The 19,509-nt window shown below is 49.7% G+C and overlaps 1 protein-coding gene across 1 annotated transcript in view; it reads right to left on the bottom strand.

Annotated features, from left to right (window-relative positions):
• GNG7 (G protein subunit gamma 7) overlaps nt 1-19,509 on the bottom strand; it is a 51,377-nt gene that overhangs the window by 20,001 nt on the left and 11,867 nt on the right. The window contains exons 2-3 of the mRNA XM_032092626.1: nt 17,929-17,990; nt 8,771-8,831 (exon numbers count right to left, since the gene is read on the bottom strand). The gene's annotated coding sequence lies outside the window, so the exon portion shown is untranslated. The remainder of the gene's footprint in view (nt 1-8,770; nt 8,832-17,928; nt 17,991-19,509) is intronic.

Raw genomic sequence — 19,509 nt, 5'->3', positions numbered from 1 at the left:
AGAAAAGCAGGAATTTAAAGCCCCATTTTTAAACTCCAGGTTTCAGGTTTAGGCTTAGAAAAGCTGGGATTTAAAGCTCAGTTTTTAAACTCCAGGTTTCAGGTTTAAGTTTTAAAAAGCAGGAATTTAAAGCTCAGTTTTTAAATTTCAAATTTCAAGTTTAGGCTTAGAAAAGCAGGAATTTAAAGCTCAGTTTTTAAATCTCAGGTCTCAGTTTTAGGCCTGGAAAAGCAGGAATTTAAAGCTCCATTTTTGAATTTCAGGTCTCAGTTTTAGGCCTGGAAAAGCAGGAATTTAAAGCTCAGTTTTTGAATTTCAGGTTTCAGTTTTAGGCTTAGAAAAGCAGGAATTTAAAGCTCCGTTTTTAAATCTCAGGTCTCAGTTTTAGGCTTAGAAAAGCAGGAATTTAAAGCTTCGTTTTTAAGCTCCAGGTTTCAGTTTTAGGCTTAGAAAAGCAGGAATTTAAAGCTCCATTTTTAAGCTCCAGGTCTCAGTTTTAGGCTTAGAAAAGCAGGAATTTAAAGCCCCATTTTTAAACTCCAGGTTTCAGGTTTAGGCTTAGAAAAGCTGGAATTTAAAGCTCAGTTTTTAAACTCCAGGTTTCTGGTTTAAGTTTAATAAAGCAGGAATTTAAAGCTCAGTTTTTAAATTTCAGGACTCAGTTTTAGGCCTAGAAAAGCAGGAATTTAAAGCTCAGTTTTTAAATCTCAGGTTTCAGTTTTAGGCTTAGAAAAGCAGGAATTTAAAGCTCAGTTTTTAAATTTCAGGTCTCAGTTTTAGGCTTAGAAAAGCAGGAATTTAAAGCTCCGTTTTTAAGCTCCAGGTCTCAGTTTTAGGCTTAGAAAAGCAGGGATTTAAAGCTCCATTTTAAGCTCCAGGTCTCAGTTTTAGGCTTAGAAAAGCAGGAATTTAAAGCTCCATTTTTAAACTCCAGGTTTCAGGTTTAGGCTTAGAAAAGCTGGGATTTAAAGCTCAGTTTTTAAACTCCAGGTTTCAGGTTTAAGTTTTAAAAAGCAGGAATTTAAAGCTCAGTTTTTAAATCTCAGGTCTCAGTTTTAGGCCTGGAAAAGCAGGAATTTAAAGCTCCATTTTTGAATTTCAGGTTTCAGTTTTAGACCTGTAAAAGCAGGAATTTAAAGCTCAGTTTTTGAATTTCAGGTTTCAGTTTTAGGCTTAGAAAAGCAGGAATTTAAAGCTCAGTTTTTAAATTTCAGGTCTCAGTTTTAGGCTTAGAAAAGCAGGAATTTAAAGCTTCATTTTTAAGCTCCAGGTTTCAGTTTTAGGCTTAGAAAAGCAGGAATTTAAAGCTCCGTTTTTAAATCTCAGGTCTCAGTTTTAGGCTTAGAAAAGCAGGAATTTAAAGCTCCATTTTTAAGCTCCAGGTCTCAGTTTTAGGCTTAGAAAAGCAGGAATTTAAAGCCCCATTTTTAAACTCCAGGTTTCAGGTTTAGGCTTAGAAAAGCTGGGATTTAAAGCTCAGTTTTTAAACTCCAGGTTTCTGGTTTAAGTTTAATAAAGCAGGAATTTAAAGCTCAGTTTTTAAATTTCAGGACTCAGTTTTAGGCCTAGAAAAGCAGGAATTTAAAGCTCAGTTTTTAAACTCCAGGTTTCAGGTTTAGGCCTAGAAAAGCAGGAATTTAAAGCTCAGTTTTTAAATTTCAAATTTCAAGTTTAGGCTTAGAAAAGCAGGAATTTAAAGCTCCATTTTTAAGCTCCAGGTTTCAGATTTAAGCCTAGAAAAGCAGGAATTTAAAGCTCAGTTTTTAAATCTCAGGTTTCAGTTTTAGGCTTAGAAAAGCAGGAATTTAAAGCTCAGTTTTTAAATTTCAGGTTTCAGTTTTAGGCTTAGAAAAGCAGGAATTTAAAGCTCAGTTTTTAAATTTCAGGTCTCAGTTTTAGGCTTAGAAAAGCAGGAATTTAAAGCTCCGTTTTTAAGCTCCAGGTTTCAGTTTTAGGCTTAGAAAAGCAGGAATTTAAAGCTCCATTTTTAAACTCCAGATTTCAGGTTTAGGCTTAGAAAAGCAGGGATTTAAAGCTCCGTTTTTAAACTCCAGGTTTCAGGTTTAAGTTTTAAAAAGCAGGAATTTAAAGCTCAGTTTTTAAATTTCAAATTTCAAGTTTAGGCTTAGAAAAGCAGGAATTTAAAGCTCAGTTTTAAAGCTCCAGTTCTCAGTTTTAGGCCTAGAAAAGCAGGAATTTAAAGCTCAGTTTTTAAATCTCAGGTCTCAGTTTTAGGCCTGGAAAAGCAGGAATTTAAAGCTCCATTTTTGAATTTCAGGTCTCAGTTTTAGGCCTGGAAAAGCAGGAATTTAAAGCTCAGTTTTTAAATTTCAGGTTTCAGTTTTAGGCTTAGAAAAGCAGGAATTTAAAGCTTCGTTTTTAAGCTCCAGGTTTCAGTTTTAGGCTTAGAAAAGCAGGAATTTAAAGCTCCATTTTTAAGCTCCAGGTCTCAGTTTTAGGCTTAGAAAAGCAGGAATTTAAAGCCCCATTTTTAAACTCCAGGTTTCAGGTTTAGGCTTAGAAAAGCTGGGATTTAAAGCTCAGTTTTTAAACTCCAGGTTTCTGGTTTAAGTTTAATAAAGCAGGAATTTAAAGCTCAGTTTTTAAATTTCAGGACTCAGTTTTAGGCCTAGAAAAGCAGGAATTTAAAGCTCCATTTTTAAGCTCCAGGTTTCAGATTTAAGCCTAGAAAAGCAGGAATTTAAAGCTCAGTTTTTAAATCTCAGGTTTCAGGTTTAGGCTTAGAAAAGCAGGAATTTAAAGCTCAGTTTTTAAATTTCAGGTCTCAGTTTTAGGCTTAGAAAAGCAGGAATTTAAAGCTCCGTTTTTAAATTTCAGGTCTCAGTTTTAGGCTTAGAAAAGCAGGAATTTAAAGCTCCATTTTTAAGCTCCAGGTTTCAGTTTTAAATTTAATAAAGCAGGAATTTAAAGCTCAGTTTTTAAATTTCAGGTCTCAGTTTTAGGCTTAGAAAAGCAGGAATTTAGAGCTCCATTTTTAAACTCCAGGTTTCAGGTTTAGGCTTAGAAAAGCAGGGATTTAAAGCTCAGTTTTTAAATTTCCAATTTCAGGTTTAAGTTTAGAAAAGCAGGGATTTAAAGCTCCGCTTTCCGCCGGCGAGCTCAGGAAGGAAAGGCAAACTCTCCTTACAAACCAGGGCTGCTTTTGCTGCTGCCCCAAACCCCCTCTGGCTTTGCTGGGTTTTTGAACCCCTTTCCCTGGAAACATTTGGGATTTTCACCCTCCCCACAGAAATCCTTCACCCCACAGTTCACTCCCAACCAGACGGAATCTCCCGGGAGCACGGAGCCTTTCCCAGATTTCCCACAGCTTCACCCGGCTCTTCACCTGAAAAACCTCGGCTGAGCAATCCCACAAAAACACCAAAATCCCAAAAAACCTCTGCAACAGCTCCAAATTCACGGAATTTCTCACCAAACAGCCCCACGTGACCCCGCCAGCACCGCGGCTTTGCTGGAAAACAACCCCAATTCCAGGATTGGGGTGTTTTTTTTTTTTTAGGGCTGGCTCCCCCAGCAGAGGTGGGGAATGTTTTGTGTGGATTTGGGAGGATTTGGGGAGGATTTGGGAGGATTTGCTCCTCGGTTCTGGGGTGCTGGAATGGGATATGTGGGTGTTTCTAGGGATAATCCCGGTGTTTCTCCAGGGAACGGTTGGATGATCCGGGCTGGGCTGGCAAAGGCAGCACCCAGCAAACCCCAGCAGAGGTGACCCGTTCCCTCAGCTGTCCCAACAAACTCCAGGGGGGTTTTGGAGCAGCGGGGAAGGGAATTTTGGGGAGGAAAAGCACCGGGGGTGGGGGCTGGGGGCTGTGGGGGGGAAGGTTTTGGGGTGTGGGAGGGCGGGAAGGGCAAAGCCCCGAGCAGAAGCGAACCCGCAGCGCTCGGCTGCTCCCTTCCCACGGATCTCGGAGCAGAATGAATCCCCCGCGGGTTTTGGGGTTTGGAATGAATCCCTCAGCAGGTTTGGGGGGCTGGAATGAATCCCCCGCGGGTTTGGGGGGCTGGAATGAATCCCCAGCAGGTTTTGGGGGTTTGGAATGAATCCCCCGCGGGTTTTAGGGTTTGGAATGAATCCCCAGCAGGTTTTGGGGGGCTGGAATGAATCCCCAGCGGGTTTGGGGGGCTGGAATGAATCCCCAGCAGGTTTTGGGGTCTGGAATGAATCCCCAGCGGGTTTAGGGGTCTGGAATGAATCCCCAGCGGGTTTGGGGGGCTGGAATGAATCCCCAGCAGGTTTTGGGGTCTGGAATGAATCCCCAGCGGGTTTAGGGGTCTGGAATGAATCCCCAGCGGGTTTAGGGGTCTGGAATGAGTTCCCAGCAGGTTTTGGGGTTTGGAATGAGTTCCCAGCAGGTTTTGGGGTCTGGAATGAATCCCCAGCAGGTTTTGGGGGGCTGAAATGAATCCCCAGCAGGTTTTGGGGTCTGGAATCATCTCCCAGCAGATTTGGGATGGTTGGAATGAATCCCCAGCAGGTTTTTGGGGTCTGGAATGAGTTCCTAGCAGGTTTTGGGGTCTGGAACAAATCCCCAGCAGGTTTTGGGGGTCTGGAATGAATCCCCAGCAGGTTTGGGGGGCTGGAATGAATCCCCAGCGGGTTTTGGGGTCTGGAATGAATCCCCAGCGGGTTTGGGGGGCTGAAATGAATCCCCAGCAGATTTTGGGGTCTGGATCGAGTCCCCAGCAGATTTGGGATGGTTGGAATGAATCCCCAGCAGGTTTTTGGGGTCTGGAATGAGTTCCCAGCAGGTTTTGGGGCCTGGAATCATCTCCCAGCAGATTTTGGGGTCTGGAATGAATCCCCAGCAGGTTTTGGGGGCTGGAATGAATCCCCAGCAGGTTTTGGGGTCTGGAATGAGTCCCCAGCAGATTTGGGATGGTTGGAATGAGTCCCCAGCAGGTTTTTGGGGTCTGGAATGAGTTCCCAGCAGGTTTTGGGGCCTGGAATGAATCCCCAGCAGGTTTTGGGGTCTGGAATGAATCCCCAGCAGGTTTTGGGGTCTGAATGAATCCCCAGCAGGTTTTGGGGTCTGGAATGAGTCCCCAGCAGATTTGGGATGGTTGGAATGAATCCCCAGCAGGTTTTTGGGGTCTGGAATGAGTTCCCAGCAGGTTTTGGGGCCTGGAATAATCTCCCAGCAGATTTTGGGGTCTGGAATGAATCCCCAGCAGGTTTTGCAGGGCCATCCGTCCCCGTGGATGGTAACGGGGGCTGCAGCTCACCCCAAAGTGCAGGAGACACCCAAGGACAGAATTCCCAGCTAGGAAAACACGGACTCACAGCCCCCACGGCAGGAAGGGAAGGTCCCACCCAGCTCCAAATCTCCCTCGAGGCTGTCGAAGGCAGGGTGAACATCCCACCCTTTCCCCTGCTGGGCTGCAAGAATCCCTTGAAAATCCCTGCCAGCAGCCCTTAAAGGATTAACCGTGCCCCAAAACAAAAAAAAAGCTCAGGAAAACAGCAGGGATGTCGCAATTTTTGTATAAAAAACCCGGATTTTTTTCTGTCCTTTCTTAGGCAGGGAGCAGAGGAGCAGAGCTGGCAGCGCCAGGCTCAGAGGCCACCACGAAGAAAGGGCTCATCCCAGCTTTTCCCTGAGCCAACACCACCCCATGCAGGGATTTCTGAACCACCCCGAAGCGCTTTCAAAACGAATTCCCAGAAAATCACGTGCCTGGGCAATGGATTCGGGATTGGGAAGCTTTCCAATGTTTTCCTGAGCGGGGCTAAGTTGGGAAGCGGCCAATTCCCAACTCCTGGAGCAGCTCAGGAGCTGCCACTGCACTCCTGGCCAGCTCTTTGTGTGCTCTGAGGAGCCTCCAAGAGCTCCAGGCTGGGGCTGGGAACAGATTTTTAGGGATAGAAGCACGTCGGAGCGGTCAGAAATGTGGGATTCATGGAAAGGATCCATGAGAGGGCTGCACAAACAACTCTGCAGTCACGGGGGTTTTGAAAGGCTCTTTGAATTTCTGCGTGCAAAAAGGACAGAGTGCAAATGCCACAGACGTCTCCGAGGCCTTTGGATCATCGGTGATGATCCATTCCCACCTCCTCCAGCCTCGGGAATGAGTCAGGCAGGCTCTGAGCAGGGCAACACCTCCGTGCAAAGCTGGGTCACTGCACCCTCCAAACTTTCCCTTCGCCGCTAAAATGTGATTTTTGCAGCTCACAGAGCAAAAAAAACCGCCGTGGGTTCTGTGCAATCCTAATAAAATACAGCTCCAAACCAGACAGAACAGCACCCACAAGCAGCAGCGACAGGCACAGGAGCCTGGAAGTTTTTTATCTGCCCCATTTTCTCTCCTTGCTGCACATCTGGGCAGCTGTGGAGGCCGAAAGCTGAGTGGGAAGGGGAATAAAAAAAAAAAAATATCCCACCTCCAGCTGGAAGGCACCCAAAATCCTGGCTCCAGTTGGGGCTGAAACAGCACCTTATTTAGACAATCCCAGGAATGTTTCAGAGGCCACGCCGGCTGGGGATTTGCATAATGGGTGTCTGTATCTTGCTTACCTAACAGCGCAAGAATCCCGTCTGTCAGTAAGTCTAGACTGTGGTGTTGAATCCAGGGAATCTCCCAGCCAGGAATAACACACAGGCAGCAGGGCAGGGTGCTGCCATCTGCTGATCTGCGCCCCTGGCAGGGATTGGGATTTTTTGGGGTCATTCCGGGGGTGCGGAGTTTGGCTCGGGGTTAAGAGTGAGGGGGAACATCCATCCTCATCCTCACCCTCCTCCTCATCCTCCTGGGAAAGCCAGCTGGCAATTCCCAGTGCTCCCAGTGGCCCTGCAGAGCCTCACCCCGCTGTGCTGGCTGGCTCCGGTTGTAATGAAAGCGCTGGGAGCCCTTTGATGAAGGAATCTCGATAATAATAATAATAATTAATACTAAATCCGAATAATTAATAATATTCAAATCAAAGCCCAACAACGGCGGCCCGAGCGCGCCCTCTGCCGCCCGCAGCGCGGAACTGCAGGTAAAGAAATCCAGGGATTTCCCCGCCGCCAACAAAAATGGGATTTTAAGGGATTTGACACCCGAAATGCACAAAATCTGCCACAATTTCCACCTCCGAAAGCCTGGACGCGACACGCAGGGAAACACGGAGCTCTGGAGCCACGCGGATCTCAGCTCTTTGGGGCGACTCAGGAGCAGCACCCGTTCCTCCCCATCATCCTCATCATCCTCATCACCCGAATTTCCTCCTGTCCCAAAGCAGCACCAGCCTCGAACACCTCCCAAATCCAGGGAACGCGGGCTCAGCCTCCTCTTTCATTCCCGAGGGTGTTCCCAAGGATCCAGCACCGCTGGAAACCCAGCCCTGGGATAACACCACCTCAATTCCCAGCTCTGGCTCCGTCACCTCAGCAATCCCGAGCTCCTGGACCTCCACCCAGGGCAGGAAATGTGGGATCCCACAAAAGAGGCTCCACGGAAGGTGCTGGAGGTGGAAAGGAGAGGCCAACCCCCAAATTCCTGCTGTGGAATTCCCAGCTCTTGAGCATTCCCAGCAGCAATAAATCGGATTTCTGTAAAGCCTGACAAAGGATTTTGAAGCGTTTCATTCCGAATCCATCTCACAGTGAGGTCAGAGAACAACCCCTACAGGCAGCATCCCACTTAAATCCAACTGAAATAGGGAATTTGGGGGTGCAAAATAAGGGAAATATCTGGAAAATGGGAAAAGGAGCAGAAGGTTTCAGAGCAGAGCAGTTTATTCCGCCCTCTGAGACCACCCAAAGCTCCGGAGTAATTTTTGGTGTTTCTGATGGAAAAGTCAGGAGGTTTGGTCGCTGTGTTGGTTCGTTAGCTGGACATCACTAATTACAGCATGTCAGGCAATATTCCAGTGGGATTGTTGGTGTAGGGAAGGCTGGAAGGGAGGATTTAACGATTTTAATGGGATACAAGGCAGTGGGGAAGAGCTGAGCTCAGCAGGATGGACACGGAGCCACACAATTCCAGAAGGGAGCAGGGTCAGGGATCGGGAAGCCAAGGATGAGACGGGGACAGGAGGCACCTCCACGAGGGGACATGGGCAGCATTTCATGTTCCAGCACGGAGCAAAACCAGGATCGTGGAATTTGAGGTTGGAAAAGAGCTCTGGGATCAGCGAGTCCCAGCTGTGCCCGATGCCCACCTTGTGCCCAGCCCAGAGTGCCACATCCAGGGATTCCTTGGGCACCTCCAGGGGTGGGGATTCCAAACCTCCCTGGGCAGTTCCAACCCCTGAGCACCTTTTCCAGGAGGAAATTCCCGCTGATGGGAACAGCTTGGGGCCGTTCCCTCCTGTCCTGGTGTCCCCTGGGATCCCCCCCCGGCTGTGCCCTCCTGGCAGGGACTGGTGGAGATTGGGAATGTCCCCCCCGATCCCGCTTTTCTCCAGGCTGAGCCCCTTCCCAGCTCCCTCAGGAATTCTCCAGCCCCTTTCCCAGCTCCCTCAGGAATTCTCCAGCCCCTTCCCAGCTCCAGCCCCTCCACATCCTCGTTGTGAGCACCCAGACATGGACACAGCAGTGTCCAGCACCGCTGACCCTTCCCACGGGATAAAATCCCACCCCCAGCAGCCTCAGCTGCTCCACACATCCAGAGGCTCCGGCAAAACCCGAAGACGACGGAAACAACCCCAAACAACACAGTGAGCACCTCCAAATCCACCTCCAAACCCATTCCAGACCCTTCATCCCGACCATATTCCAGGTAAAACGAACCCAATCCATGGGAGATTAATCACGAGGTCTTTGCTCACCTTCCTACTGCAGAGCAGTCTCGGCCACCGTCCTGGATCCGGGGGGATTCCTCGATTCCTCCTGCCAAGAAAAATGGGAATTCAGCAGCTCCATCACGGACACCCCAAGCAGACAGCGCTGCCTTATCAATGGAGTTAAAATTCGGGATCTCTCCTCCACTGATTGCAATAATCCGTGATTATTGCTGAGGCACATCCCTGCTTTGCCCGATATCCAATTATTTACTGGAAAATCAGGGCTGACATTCATTTATCCCGAAGAATACCAGGGAAGCCGTGGGAGCAGGGTTTCCTCTGGTTTTTTATAAATTCCAGCCACGACCTGCAGGTTACTTGCCCCATTTTTGAGGGGGGATATGAAGAAGAGAAGGAGTTTCCCCCATTTTTGGGGGGAAATGTGAAGAATAGGAGATGTTTGTCCCATTTTTGGGGGGAAATGTGAAGAATAGGAGGAGTTTGTCCCATTTTTGGGGGAGAAATGTGAAGAATAGGAGGAGTTTGTCCCGTTTTTGGGGGGAAATGTGAAGAATAGGAGATGTTTGCCCCATTTTTGGGGGGGAATATGAAGAATAGGAGGAGTTTCCCCCGTTTTTGGGGGGAAATGTGAAGAATAGGAGATGTTTGTCCCATTTTTGGGGGAGAAATGTGAAGAATAGGAGGAGTTTGTCCCATTTTGGGGGAGAAATGTGAAGAATAGAAGGAGTTTGTCCCATTTTTGGGGGGAAATGTGAAGAATAGGAGATGTTTGCCCCATTTTTGGGGGGAAATGTGAAGAATAGAAGGAGTTTGTCCCGTTTTTGGGGGAGAAATGTGAAGAATAGAAGGAGTTTGTCCCATTTTTGGGGGAGAAATGTGAAGAACAGGAGGAGTTTCTCCCGTTTTTGGGGGGAAATGTGAAGAACAGGAGATGTTTGCATCATTTTTGGGGGGGAATGCAAAGGAGAGGAAGTGTTTGCCCCATTTTTGGGGGGGATCAGACAGCGAGAAGCGTTTGCCCCATTTTTGGGGGGAATCAGACAGCGAGAAGCGTTTGCCCCGTTTTTGGGGGGAAATATGAAGAAGAGGAAGAGTTTGCATCATTTTTGGGGGAGCAATGTGAAGAACAGGAGGGATTTCCCCCATTTTTGGGGGAGAAATGTGAAGAATAGAAGGAGTTTGTCCCGTTTTTGGGGGGAAATGTGAAGGAGATGTTTGCCCCATTTTTGAGGGGGAATATGAAGAATAGGAGGAGTTTCCCCCATTTTTGGGGAGAAATGCGAAGAACAGGGGGAGTTTCTCCCGTTTTTGGGGGGAAATGTGAAGAATAGGAGATGTTTGCATCATTTTTGGGGGGGAATGTAAAGGAGAGGAAGTGTTTGCCCCATTTTTGGGGGGGAATCAGACAGCGAGAAGCGTTTGCCCCATTTTTGGGGGGAAATATGAAGAAGAGGAAGAGTTTGCATCATTTTTGGGGGAGCAATGTGAAGAACAGGAGGAATTTCCCCCGTTTTTGGGAGGGAATCAGGAGAGGAAGAGGTGCTTATCCCATTTTGGGGGAGAAACGTGAAGAATAGGAGCCGTTTGCCCCATTTTAGGAGGGAATGAGGAGAAGGAGAAGCATTTCCCCCATTTTTGGGGGAGGAAATACGAAGAACAGGAGCAGTTTGCATCACTCCAGAGGGGATTACAGAGCATTTCCCCACACACACTCCCCTGGCTGAACACATCCTGGCAGGTTTCAATTCCAAGAAAACCCCGAGTGCTGGGCTGGAGGAACGAGGTGACCTTTGGAGAGTTCCCAACCCTGCTGAGAACCCCTCGTGCCACACGTTGGAGCTGCCCTGGCCCCTTCCTGCTTCCCATTGCTCAACCCCTGCTGAAGTCAGAGCCGGGAGGCAGCGAGGGATGAATTCCAAGAATCCATCGGAGCTGAAATCCAAGCCCGCTTGTTTTCCCCGCTCGCTGGCTGAACACAAACAAGGTTTGGGTTTGGGTTTTTTTTTTTTTTTCCTGCCTTGCTTTTCTAAAGGAGTCAAACCCACGTCAGTGATTCCAGCCTGGGGTTCAGGCCAGGGCTCGCCTGGCTTCTTTCACCTCCTTTTCCTGCAGATTGCAGGGAATTCAGGGATGAGGAACAGCCAAAACAAGCTTTTTTTTTTTTAAAAAAAAAAACCCAGGGTTTTTTTACAAATGCCACATTGCAGGGCCAGAAATGGGAAGGTGAGGGCAGGAAAAAAGCTGGAATTGGGGCAGGTCAGGAGAGGAAAAAGGAGTGGGGGGTAAAGGCACAAACACTTCAGACAGCTCCAGGTTTGGGATTGGCCTTGGAATGGCTGCCAGGGGATCCCTGAGGATCACAGAATCATGGAATGCTTAAAGCCCACCCAGTTCCACACCTTTCACCATCCCAGGTTGCTCCAAACCTCTGGAATTGGATGTTTCCAGCCATTCCCTCTGCTCCAGGGAGGTTTTCCACAGCTCCATCCAGGAGTCCCTGGAGCCTGGGGAGGCTTTAGCTGGATTTGGGAAGGGGAGATGGAAAAGAGCTCCTCATTCCTACTGGAGCAGCCCTGATTCCCTGCAGAATCCTGTGATTTACCCAAAATGACCGAAATTCCTGGGAATTCATCACCAAAATCCAGCTGATCGAGGAACAGGGGGCATGAGCAGGAGTGTGGGGCTGACAGAAGTGCAGCAGCACCCGGAAGGTCCCGAGGGCAGGAAAGGCCCCCAGGAATTTTTGGGAAAAGAGCCAACCTTCAGCTGTAATCCCACCCCGACCTTGGAGGGCTTTTCCAACCCAAACCATTCCCTGGATGTGGAGCTGCTGCAGGAATGAGCCACCAGCTCCACACTGCAGGAGGGCTCGACACAAAGCACCCCAAACCCAGCACACCCTCGGACTAAGGGAAATCTTGGAGCTGGAGCTGAGCTGGAAACCTGCAGTGACAACACAGCGCATTCCTTATTTCCCTCGGTTTTCCTTGGAATTTGTCAGTGCTGGTTTGGATTGCTCCTCCTTTGCCTTCCTTTCAAAGCAATGCACTAAAAAATGGGATAAGCACCTCTCCCTCTCCTGATTCCCTCCCAAAAACGGGGGAAATTCCTCCTCTTCTTCACAAATCTCTCCCAAAAATGATGCAAACTCTTCCTTTTCTTCAGATTTCCCCCCAAAAATGGGGCAAACGCTTCTCCCTGTCTGATTCCCCCCCAAAAATGGAGCAAACGCTTCCTCTTCTTTACATTCCCCCCCAAAATGATGCAAGCATCTCCTATTCTTCCCATTTTAGGTTTAGAGCTGCACTCCGGGCCCTGCAGAGCCCCCTCAATCCTGCCCCATTCCCACCACTCCCATTCCCAGCATTCCCTCAGATCTGGCAGCGCCTACAGCAGAACCAAAGGGGAAAAACAACCCCGCAGCTTCCCAGAGGGACAAATCCCATGTTTGGCTTTCCGCAGGAACCGGCCCCTTGTTTACAGCCCGGCAGGATCCCGCTGCAGGATCTGCTCCAAGAGGGAAAACAAGGCTGACCTCAGGCTGCTGGAATCAACTCAGCCCCCTCCCTCCTTCCTTCCTTCCTTCCAGCTGTGTCCCGGTGCAGAGGCGAGGAACGCGATATCCCACAGGCTCCTGAGCCACACAGCTCCTGCTGCCATCCTGAGCGAGGACACCGAGCTGGGGACATCCCAGGGACACAGAGGCTGTGATTCCCTCCAGGAAACATCCTCTGGATGTTGTGGAGCAGCAGCAGCAGCAGCTCCAGGTCTGGAAGTGGCCATGGAGGGCCTGGAGAGGCTCTGCCTTCTCGCCACAAACAGCAATTCCTCCTGGGAATGTGGCACACTTGACAAATTGGGCAAAAAATTTGGCTGCATGCAGGTTTTCCTGGCCTTCCTTCCTTCTGTGCCAAGCCAGAATTATTCCTTTTCAGGGATGCCTTGGAGCGGGTGTGGGCAGCAGGAAGGGGAATTCCTTTGCCAGTTCCCTGGGAGCACCAACAGTTGGGCATGCAGAGCATCCTGGAGGGCCGGAGCCGGGAAGGAAAGCGGATCCTCCAGCCCAGCCCACCAGAATTCCCCACCCTGGAGCCAGGAATCCCGGGGGAAGGAGCAGGAGCCTTTCCATGAGAAGCTCCCAGCTCAGCAGCAGGAATTCTGTGCTGCTGGGATCCCTGTGCTTCCCTCAGCCTCCCCAGGATCCAGCAGGATCCACTGTTCCAACTGAGATGAATGAAAAGCTGTAGGAAAAGGTCAGTGAGCGCTCAGGAATACGAAAGCCAGGCTCATCCTGGATGAGGCAGCAGGTCCAGCTCTTCAGATTGTCAAAGAATGGGTTAATACATGAAAAAACCACAAAAATCAAAGGTTCTGTGCTCCTAAAAGAGTCCAGCATTCCCACCTGGACAAGGCAGGGATGATATCCACTGTTCCTGGAAAACCAACCTGGGGGGTTTAAAGTGAGAACTACAAAAAAAATCTGCATTTGCAGAGGATCTAAAAAGCGAGTCCTGCCTGCAGTGCTCAGTTTGCTGTCGGAGTTCAAAGATCCATCAGCAAAGATCCAAGGATTTCAGCAGAGCCAGCTTGTGCAGGACAGCCTGGGCATTCCCATTCCTGGCTCCCCTGGCTGGAGCGGAGCTCTGCCCTCCCTGTCCCAGGGATGACCTCCAGAATGGCTGGTGGCACCTGGAGCTGTCCCAGAGCCACAGGCTCCTCCTGGGATGGCTGCTGGATCCCTGATCCCAAAACCACAGGATGTGGAGGGTTTGCTGAGCCACGGGAAATGATCCCATGGGATGTGGCAGTGCCAGGCCACGGCTCAGAGCAGCTGCGATCCCGAGGGAAGGAGCTGCCAGGAGCTCACCTGGAGCCCAGGTTCCCAAGGGGACAGAGGAGTTAAATGGCTGAAGGCGAATTTATCCCAGAATCATGGAGTCCCTGAGGTTGGAAAAGACCTCCAGGATCACCCCAGGATGCTCTGCATGCCCAACTCTTGGTGCTTCCAGGGAATCGGCAAAGGAATTCCCCTTCCTGCTGCCCACGCCCTGCGCCCGATGCCCACCCTGTCACCCACGCCACATCCAGGGATTCCTTGGGCACCTCCAGGGATGGGGATTCCAAACCTCCCTGGGCAGTTCCAAGGCCTTTCCAGGAGGAAATTCCCGCTGATGTCCCACCTGGCACAGCTTGGGGCCGTTCCCTCCTGTCCTGGGGTCCCCTGGGATCCCCCCCCGGCTGTGCCCTCCTGGCAGGGACTGGTGGAGATTGGGAATGTCCCCCCTGATCCCGCTTTGCTCCAGGCTGAGCCCCTTCCCAGCTCCCTCAGGGATTCTCCAGCCCCTTCCCAGCTGGGAATTCTCCAGCCCCTTCCCAGCTCCCTCAGGAATTCTCCAGCCCCTTCCCAGCTCCCTCAGCTTTTCCTGGTGCTCCAGACCTTTCTCTGGACGCGCTCCAATCCCTCAATGTCCCTCCTGATGCTCAGCTCCCCCCTCAGAATTAAATCAACGAGCACCACGGGTTTCATTCTGTCACTTCATGCTCCATGAATAGCACCAGATCCAGGTCCAGAGCCGGACTTGTCACATCCCTAAAAATATCCTAAAAATATCCCCCTATAAATAGCAAATTATCCAACAATTGCACCGGAGCAACCACCACAAAACATCCACGGCAGAGCTTTACATTTGAACTCTTCCCCATGAGCAGATCCTTTTTTCCCCTGTGTCCTTTTCCAGCCCACAGCTCCAGGTTTTTGGGGGTTTTTTTGGGGGAACATTTGCTGTTGGAAGCTCATTGGGAAGTTGCTGTGGAAGTCTGCGTTGGCAACTGGCTCTGGAATATTTTTTAAGTCCTAAAAAAGGAAGGATTGGAGGAGAGGGGAAGCAAAAAGGGTCTGCAGGGATTCCCATCCTCAGGGATCTGAGCTTCAGGCTCAGGAAATTCTTTGACAGGACCTAAGTGACCACACTTGACATTTTCAAATCCTTCCAAAGGCAAATGCTGTCCCTGGAAAGGCTCAGGAATTTTGGGATGCAAGGGGAAGGACTGCTGGCAGCCAGGGAACAGCCCAGCACCCCAATTTCACACATCTGGTGGATTCACGTGGGGGAAAAAGTGACATTCCAGACCACGGGAAATAAACCAGAGTAACTCAGAAGCGGAATTTAAGCATGGAATGCCTCGTGGATCCAAGGATGCAACAACACATTTCCCCCACCTGGGATATTCCAAGGGATTTTTCCAACCCACTCATGCATTCCTGCCCAGGATTTGCTTTTCCTCGAAGCAAAAGAGGGAAGAAAGTTTAAAATAAACCCTGCAGACAGCAGCATTCCACCAGCAGGAGCTCATTCCTTCCAGGAACCCATTCCCCAGGAAAGATTTGGGGCTCCAGCTCTGCTCAGCAGCAGCTCCTTCACCACTTCCCGAGTTTCCTCGGGACGAGGGGCTGTGGAAACAACAGGACTCGTTTCAGTGGGAACAGAGCTATTTTTAAAAGGATTTTTGCTTCTGGGATGCCAATTTCCAGGAGTTGTTTGGAAAATGAGATTTTCAAAATGTACCAAGGCTAAAGGAACAAAGTGTGCAGCAGCAGCAGCTCCCTCTGCTCGGGATACACCAGGGATGGGTTTGACTTTCCAGCTTCCTTTGATCCAAAAATAAAAAAAAAAAATCACCTTTTCCTCTTTTTAGAGGGCAAAATAGCAACCAAAAAGAAAAAAAAAGGAAAGAAAAAAGTTTATTCTTCAAATCCTCCAGTTTTAGCAAATGCCTGCAGCTGTTCCAAGCAGATCAAACCAGGAATAAACAATCCTGGACAATCCTTCCCTACTCCTGAGGTTTAATGGAATTATTCCAGCCCAAAGCCTCTGCCAGGCACACACACGAGGGGATCTTTTATATCACTGACAGCATCCCAAAAATGGCAGGAATTTTAAAATTCACAGCAACTGCTTGGAAGAGGAAGAGGAGGTGAAAGAGGATCCAGCTGAGGGAGAATTCCTGACACTGTAAATACCAGAGGGGATGCTGAGGTTTGGGATTCCTGCAGTGCCACTGGGCAAGCGAGCAGGAATTGGCTTTGCAGTGCTCTCCAAAGGGTTATTCCATAGGTTGCTCCAACAATTTGGGAATTTCTCCAGTAAAACCACTAAAAACACCACACAAAAATAACCCTGATAAACCATCCCCACTCCCAAATCAATCAAACGCTTCCTGGGGAAGGGATCTTCCCCCTTTTCCTTCCAGCTGGGAAAAGATCACCACAGCAAACAGGGATAGGAGGAAAAGGATTTGGAAGCAAGGTTAATAACTTGGGTTTAATTGTGGCTGCTTCTCCCAGGAGAGGTTTTCACCTCAGAGCAGCTCCTGAGGTTGTTTCAATGTGGTTCACGTTACACAAGTGCCCTCAATCTTCCAGGGAGGATCAGCAACGTTAGACAGGCAATTAATTCAATAATTAAATGCCTTAATGACCCCTGGAGGGTCTTGATCTAGCTGTGATTCCTGGGTCGGGGCGGCACCGTTACTGCAGGATATAAATCCCCCCCCCAAAAAAGGGGATTTGTGTCACTTTAGGAATGGGGGGAGAATTGACAGCATGAAAAGCTGCTCCTAAAAAATCAGAGAAGAGCATGAGAGTCCTGACTGGCACCACAAAGAGATTAAAAAGGGGGAAAAAAAATCAGGATCATGGGATCACTGAGGATGGAAAAGAGCTCTGGGATCACCGAGTCCCAGCTGTGCCCGATGCCCACCTTGTGCCCAGCCCGGAGTGCCACATCCAGGGATTCCTTGGGCACCTCCAGGGGTGGGGATTCCAAACCTCCCTGGGCAGTTCCAACCCCTGAGCACCTTTTCCAGGAGGAAATTCCCGCTGATGGCCCACCTGGCACAGCTTGGGGCCGTTCCCTCCTGTCCTGGTGTTCCCTGGCTGTCCCCTCCTGCTCCATTCTCCTGTCAGGTCCCTCCTTGAGCACCCAGAGCTGGAAAAATCCCCCTTTCCACACTTCCACAAAAACTCAGTGAACAAAGATTTGCTGGGAGCTGGAGCACAAACATTTCCCACTCGGTGCCCTCAGGCCAAACATTCCAACAAGAACAACCTCCCGGAGTTTTTCCCTTTCTTTCTTTGATTTTTTCCCCTTTTTCCTCCTGCTTTGCATTAAACCTCTGACTCACAGCGAGGCTCCCAAGGATCCCACATCCATCCTGTCTCCGAGGACACCCCAAGTGCACAAATTAGGGCAAAGCAACACAAGTGGGACAGAGAAGGGCCTGATTTTTTTTTTTTTTTTTTTTTGAGGAAAAACAAGGCAAGAGGAAGTGCTGCCGAATCCCTGGGATTTAGGGAAAGGACCAATGGTCACATGATGATGTCCAGCCCCAAATGCAGCTGCTAATGAGTTGCCCAGTTTATTACTCAGCTCCCGGGGATGAGGAGCTCGGGGCTGGTGCTGCTGCTCTCAGCTGACAGGGCTGGCAGCTCATCCACGGCTCCGGCTGCCAGGGACACAGTGCCCTCTCTTGGAGACTCCAAATCCAGCCCCACGCCAGGATTGAGGACAAATCACCGCTGGAATATCCTAAAAAAAATGATTCCTGCCCAAGAAGCCACTCTGCCCTGGCTGGTTATTCCTTGGAGGAACAGGGGAACACCTTTGGAGCTGCTCCCGAGGCAGGTCAGTGACCTTGAATAACCTCTGCATCCTCTGATCAGAACTTGAATCTTGTTGCAGATTAAGAATTTTGAAGCCTGAGAATATTTAAACTCCCAAAGAGTTGGTGATATTGTGGTGTCCCAGAGGGGTTTGGGATGGAAGGCACCTTAAAGATCAGCCAGTTCCAGGAGAAATGATGGAATTCAGCAGAAGAACCATTCCAGTTTCGAGGCAGCTTTCTCTGTGACCTCAGGGCAGTTTGAGGCACTCGTCACCTTGCCTTGGCCACCATCTCTCAGGGGAGGGCCAGTCCCCACTGCCCACCTGGCACAGGTGACCACGGCAAGCGTGGCTGCCCCATCCCGAGGCCAGGCTGGATGGGGCTGGGAGCACCCTGGGATGGTGGAAGGTGGGACTGGCTGGGCTTTAGGGTCCTTCCAACCCAAATTCTGGGTGGGGAATACTCTGATTTGGGGCTCAGGAGGTGTTGGGGTGTCTGTGGGTGCTGCTGTCACATACCTGGGCAGGTGTCCCCACCTCCTGTGGCACACAGGCACTCGCTGCTGGGGGAAAAGGATCTCCTTAAAAAAAAAAAAAGGAAATGGAGAAAGTTTTCAGCAATTGAAAGGTTCGTGCAGGGAATTCCAACTCCCTTTTCCCCCATTCCCACCAGCCCCTTTTTTCCCTGTTTTTTTTTTTTCCCTGCTGGAATCCAGACCAGGCCATTCCAGAACTATTTAAAGCCACCCAGCAGCACGAGGGGACCCATCCACGAGGAGCCTGGCAGCTCCCAGGCTGCCACCTGTGCAATTCCATATCCGAGTCTGAAGATGGCTCCATTGGAACGAGGGATGCCATCCATCCCCCACCTCCAAAAACCACCAGGAATGGAGAAATAATTCCCTCCATCAATCACAGGTGATTTGTCACAGGCTAAAGGAAGCAGCCCCATCCATGATATTCCTGAGGCTGGGAGAGGGGAGCTACAACAAAAGAAAGCAGGGGAAAAATAACCTGAGCGACTCATGGAAGCGAGAGACAAGAAGAGTGACAAAGATTTGAGGAAAGAAAGGGAAGAGGAAGGCAGAGCTGCAGCATTTCATCTTCTGTTCCTCCCCACAACGAGCCAATTAAAAAGCCCACACACTAAATTAATTCCAGTTCCAGGGGAGCTGGAAATACAGAGCCACTATTTAGGTTAGGAAAATTGCTGCATTCTGTTCTTTTGTCAGGTGGCAGAGAATGACATCTGCAAAAAGGGGGGGAAAAAAAGAGCAGAGTTTGAGCCCCCAGCACAGCAGAACCAAAAGAAACTGAGGGAATTCAGGGAAGGCTTGGCCAGGCTGGATCTGAGGATCCCCCTCATCCCCCCAAGGGCACAGGGACAGGACACAGGCGGCTCTGCAAAGATCCCGACGTTTTCCCCACATCCCAACTTTTACACCTCATCAGCTCCTTCTTTTGTTTTAAACCAGGGGCTCGGATGTGGTTACAGAGCTCTGCTTCCCTAAAAAAAAACCCCTTCCTTCAGGAACCTGCCCGATGTTTGATTTATCCCTTGGAAAACACCTCTGATAAAACCCAGCCCCAGCGACGTCATCGACTCGAGGGTAAATATCCCAGCCAGGTTTGTGCTCCCATCGTGTCCCAGGCTCCAGATGGGACTCTGGGATTTAATTCCTCAGCACTTCCAGCAGCAAAACCCTGGAGAAGCCCCCTCGTTCTTGGCAGAGAAACCCCCGATTCACGCCGGAATTTTAAGGGAATGAATCCCACGGGGAGCAGAGAATAGGAATTATTATCCCAGCTTTTTTTTAAGGATAACAAAAACCAACCAGGTTAAGCAGGGCTGGTGCTACACGAGGCCACAGGGCAGTGCCAGGGCAGTGCCAGCCTGTTTTCATGGCAACAGCACCAAACCAGCTGCTGCCAGCTCAGCCAGGAGCTGCAGAGCCTCTTTCCAGAGGGAACTGCTCCCTGGGTAACCATTAACAGCAAATCCCAGCCCTGATAAAAGCCTGGAGCAGGGATGGAGCCAGCAGAGATGCTCCAGTCACCAGGAAGCTGGGGATGTTTGCTTGTTCCTGTGGTTCCCCTGCC

The sequence above is a fragment of the Corvus moneduloides genome, chromosome 28 (genome assembly GCF_009650955.1).
Source record: "Corvus moneduloides isolate bCorMon1 chromosome 28, bCorMon1.pri, whole genome shotgun sequence".
Taxonomy (NCBI): domain Eukaryota; kingdom Metazoa; phylum Chordata; class Aves; order Passeriformes; family Corvidae; genus Corvus; species Corvus moneduloides.
Note: the sequence above shows the minus strand (reverse complement) of the source record. Positions and strands in the feature narration are given on the sequence as shown.